Raw genomic sequence first — 5,770 nt, forward strand, 5'->3', positions numbered from 1 at the left:
ATTGTGGACTTAAAAAGATTTAACTCGTGCACCCATCGAGCAATGTAATTATTCATGATCATCAGAGGGTCGAAGCGCGGGAAGAATTGCAACTCACAATAAGGCATTAAAAAGCAAAAATTCAATTACATATAAAAAAAAAATTACAAAGAGATTCCGAAAAAAAAAAAAAAAAAAAAAAAAAAAAAAAAAAAAAAAGATAGGCAAGGAGTCAAATATGACCTTGCATGGAGATTCTCTTTGACGTGAAGTATTTTAAATTGAGAAGCATTGTGTAGTTGCTCTTTTGTCTTCTATTTAGTATATAAAGCCAAGGGCTGCAAGGAAGGGAGAGAGATATGGTATATGCAAAATCTTTCGTTTTCTCCATATAAGATTCCCTCTTATGCATTTAATATTTGAAATTTTTTGGTAATTACAATTAAGGAAAGCAAAAATAGACATAAATAGATGATATTGGATTATAGTTACAATAATAACAAATTAAGGGACAAATTAAAATCGAATATTTGCACTTTTTTCTACTAATGTTATCATTGAAATTAAATATTTAGTTTCCATATAAAAAAGTAATAATAAAATATTTTCAAAAATAAAGCACACAACAAAACGCCATCAATATGAGGGATAACTATGAGGTGACATGGCAAGAGGGATTAAGGCTTTCATTACCATCAAAACAATGGTAATGGAATAAGCAACAAGTCACATGGACATGGGCATGGTGGTGGGACCCATTACTCTCCTTAATTTAATATGGTAATATTCATTAAAAGAAAGGCATTAAGAGATTTATTTATTTCCTAATTATTAGTGATTTTTGTTAACCTCCATCTTTTGTGTGTTATTATGTGGCCAATATTTAATTTCTAATTATTAGGGATTTATTTAAAAGAAAATCCCCAATTACCTCCACCTTCCCCTTTTTGTGCCCACAATTCCTAATTATTAAGAATTTTTCCCTCTTTTAATACTTAATAATTAGTTCCCCCTTTTTGTTCTACGTTTTTTTTTTTAATTATTTATGCTCTTCCATTTCTAGGGGTTTTTTGGTCAATTGGAAAGTTTTTTATGTAGAAGTTGATGGTTATTTTTGTCTTTTTCAAAAAGTATAACAAAGCCAAGGAGTTAGTACTTTTTAGTAGTAGTATGATATATATATTTTTTCTTTTGCCTTCTCTTAAGCCACAATAAATCTTTTATACATAACCCTTGGGAAGGAAATATTTGCTAAAACACTACTATTTTCCTCAAGCCAAACCAATATGCAACCAATAATAGGGAAATTGATTATGATGTATTCGTGTTATAATCAAAATGAAAACAAATAAATTATAAGGGAAAAATAATTAATATTGAAGTCGACGGATAAATTGAGCTTGTAGTGCAATCATTGATTTGATCAATATGAGGTAGAGATAACTAAAATTGAAACCAATTGATAATTAATAATTGAGAAGATAGCTAATATCAATATTGAAATCACAATATGAATCCTGCTATCAAAGCATTTCATTTATGATTTAACTACCCAATTAAGTTTATATAGTGAAAATAAAGAGTTCAACACTAAAGAAAAAAAAAAAAAAAGTGGAAGCATCGTGACAAATTGATGACTATCCATAGCAAACGCTTAAAAACAAATCTCTGTTCTTAATTTTTATTTTTTTTAATTATTCATAATTATCATATTTATTGATTTCTAACAATTTTCCTTACAACCAGTACTCTTCTCAATGCTATTGAAGTCAATGGATAATCAATTAACCTATTCATAACCTCGTACTCAATGATTATTTTTATTAGTTTCATTCAGTTCGATTTTTCTATTTCCATATCAATCAGTTCCTACAGTCTAGTTTTTAGCCAGTCACGTCATACCATAGTTTAAAACCAATCTAATAAGGATTGGTTTAATTCAACCCGTTTTTTGGGTCACTTTTTTAGTTCAGGTTAGGTTTTGTCACTCTTATGTGGGATGTGGGAGATATGTGCACAAATCTGCACAATAAGGTGATAGGCACCCTAGGCCGTCTGGTAAAAGTCAGTATTTTCTTGCTTCAAAATATATAATAATTACAGGTTCATCTAAATTTTTGAAATAAACATAACCTATTATCTAGTCAATCTAACTAGCCCTACCAACTATCATGCTTTGACTGAAAATAAGCTACATTAACATTGATCTATTAAATAAAGTATTTTAAAATGGCATGTATATCTACAATTGTTTATAAGAAATTAATATAACTTAACATGGCATTTATACTGCAATTAATTTCATCAATTTACAATAATTTGCATTGATTTTCCATCTTGTATGCTTTGGAAATTGCAGGTTCTTCCTTATTCTTTTTATTTATTTATTTGTTTAAGAATTGTCGTGGGTAATAACTTGGAAGTTTTTCTCTCTTTTGTCTTGCTATCCTTTGTGTAACTATTGTAATGAATAAATTTGCCGTTTCTTTCTTGTCCTATTTCTAAGCGGATATGGTTTGTTGGGCCTTTGGAGTTATTAACAGAACACCTCTATGCTTATTATTTGTTTGACCTTCTTGTTTATTTGACTGCTAATCTTGCTCTATTACCTTCTAATTAACTTTTTATCGTCCATTGTTGTCATTACATTCTATTATATTTGGTTTGAGTGAGCTACACATCAAGACTTTATTGGTTAACCTGGCTTGGAGGTTGTTAATCATCTCCAATGGATTATGAGCTCAAATTCTAAAATATTTGTTTTTTAATGTGTCCTCCATTTTTTGAGTCACATACCCTTAAGAAAAGGATTTCGCTCATTTGGCAAAATATTATCTCATCTATTTTTTTATTGAAAAGTCTTGTGTACCTCAAAGTGGTTGAAGGTTCAATGTTTTCTATATGGGATGATCAATGGGTTTCATTTTCTTAAAGATTTCAAGTACCCCAATCTCGTCAAAGCCGATAAGGTATAAATTTGAGATGAGTTTTATGGAAAGCAATATTGAATTACAACTGGATTTGTTTGTTATTTACATCCCATGTAGTGCAGATCATTTCTCATGTTCATGACACTCGTTTGAGTTTTTCATAATGGTTCTATCATTTAATTGAAAAGGGGGGAGGGGGCATTTCCAGCAGAGGGATGGTTTGTTTTCTACAAATTGAAACCCCTAGGATTGATGTTTCTTGATTTTATTTTATTTTTTGACATATTTTGGAAATTGCAGGTTCTTCTTAAGTATACTTTTTTTTGTTGGGGAGGGGGTGATTTATGTAATTGTATTGACATGGATGATAACTTTAAAGTTTTTACCCCTGTATTGTCTTGTTGTCATTTGTGTAAGTCATGTAAAGAATATACTTGGCATTTGTTTCTTTATTGTCCAATTTCTAAGTGGCTATAGTTTACAGGACCTTTGGAGTTATTTATGGAACATCTTATGCGTATTCTTTGTTTGACATTCTTGTTTATTTCTATGCCAATCGTATTCTATATCTTGCTGATTAACTTATAACTTCATATATTGTCCATTGTTGCTATTACTTTCAGTTATTTTGAAAAAAAAAAACGTGTTTATGGATTCTCATCATATGGTAGTTAGAACTATCAATTATTGGGTTTCCCTCATTCCGGGGGACGATGATGTGTACGTTAGAGAGACATGTTAGGGCAGGGCAGAGAGGTTGACTCTATCATAGTATGGTATGGCTTTGAAAATTTTGAAAAATGTCAGGTTAGGGAGCCAATATGGTGGTAAGCACCTCCATTAGCTATCGTACTTTGACTAAAAGTAAGGTATATTAACATTAATCTATTAACTAAAGTATTTTAAACTAGCATGTACATCTACAACTGATTATAATAATCTAATCTAATTTAACATGGCATTTACTGCAATTAATTTAATCGATTTACATTATTTTGTACTAATTTTCCATCTTATGCATCTTTTGGAAGTTGTAGGTTCTTCTTAATACGAGTTTATTTTTTTTTGCCATGGCTAATAACTTGAAAGTTTTTATTATTCTTTGTCTTGCTTCCTTTTGTTTAAGTCTCGTAACAAATATATTTGGCATTTCTTTATTTCTTATCCTATTTTAAATGGATATGGTTTGCTAGGTTTTTGGAGTTATTCACAGAAGAAATCTATTACCGTCTAATTAACTTTGTATGTTGTCCATTGTTGCCATCACATTTTATTATATTCGGTTATTTTTTTGGGGGGGGGGGATAGTTTATTTAAAAATTCTCTATTTTCTCTTCACAAGGTAGTTAGAACTGTCAATTGTTGGGTTTCCTTCACTGTGGGATCAGCATGCTCATGTGCCTTTGGATTATCTCTTTGGGTTTTGGAAGGAGCATATGTCTTTATCAAACTATCTGGTTGTACCTTAAGAGGGAATGGCCTATTTTGATATGTGATGGTGTTTTTACCCCAGTGCCTCTATGGCTGGCTAGGTTTCAATCATTCTCTTTAACTTTAAAATTCACTTTACGATTGTGAGTTGCAGAATTTTAGGGCATATGTTGGCAGTGACGACCACAAGCATCATGCAAGAGTTGCGACAAGTTATAGGACAAGGGTTCCTTTGAGTAGAGATTTGGACTCTAGATTGGTGACAAGATGGTGGCAAAATGGTTGACTCAATATTCTCAAGAAGGATGGCCAGCTGAGATATTTAAGTTATTATTGAATGTCTCTTTCCTTTTTTTTTTTAGATGTTAAACATGACTATAAAGTTAAGGAGGATGTGCATGTTTGATCTAAAAGAACATACATGTAATTTATGTCCAAACTATAATCCGATGTTGCAAAAACCATTATATTATGTAAGAATTTTTGTCCCCTTTTTCTATATAAAAAAAAGTAGCAAGGTGGTCTTGCAAGCTACCATCCGTCACTTAGGCTTTGTATGGCAATATTTTTGTTCCAAATTATCGATATAAATAAATTTTTGTTGTGTTTATATGATATTTTGGAGTAATTATGTACTAACAAATATTGTATGGTAGCACTAATTTTTTTTTTTTTACCATTACAGAAGAATATAACACACGTACGAATGAATATTAATAAGAATATTTCTTTTGGTGATGAAGGTGGTAGAAAGTTCAAGAGACATTAGAGTTTGAATTCATAAAAAAATTATTTTCCATGCATTTTTTTATTTGTTTTCAAAACTATTATAATTATGTTTTTTTTTTTTTTGTTTCACCCAATACATTCCAGAAAAACACAAAAATAGATTGGATATCACATTCATGATCTGTTCCATATATGTTAAAAAAAAATCTACAAAAACACCATAATTGTTTTTTTGTGACATACACAGCCTTACCTATCAGTGTTGAGCCTTTTGACATTGCCTTAAAAGTTTCTGTCCATCCGATCAGCATATTGCCAAGAGATATCAACCGTTACATGTTAATCGGGCGGTCAGAGATCTGACTACATCGATTTTTCTTTTTGGTAACTACCACGGCGATTTAAACTTGGCTTATCTCAAAGTATAAAATGGAAATTTCCATAATACAGCGCTTATGGACAGATCAATTCCCGTCTGTAAAAACTACTATTTCTGGAAGAAAGAGTTGAAAAAGGGGTAAACTGCAAATACGACAAAATAATGTGAAGCGACAGAAAAAATGTGAAGCGGCACGGAATGAGAAATAACGCCATTTTCATGGAATTATCCAATTTACCCTTCACATTCTCCAAATTGACAACCTTGTACTTGTGTATAACTAGGCATTTGATTCTACCCTTCTCTCTCCTCTCGGAAGAGC

Source organism: Macadamia integrifolia, chromosome 6 (assembly GCF_013358625.1).
Source record: "Macadamia integrifolia cultivar HAES 741 chromosome 6, SCU_Mint_v3, whole genome shotgun sequence".
Lineage (NCBI taxonomy): Eukaryota > Viridiplantae > Streptophyta > Magnoliopsida > Proteales > Proteaceae > Macadamia > Macadamia integrifolia.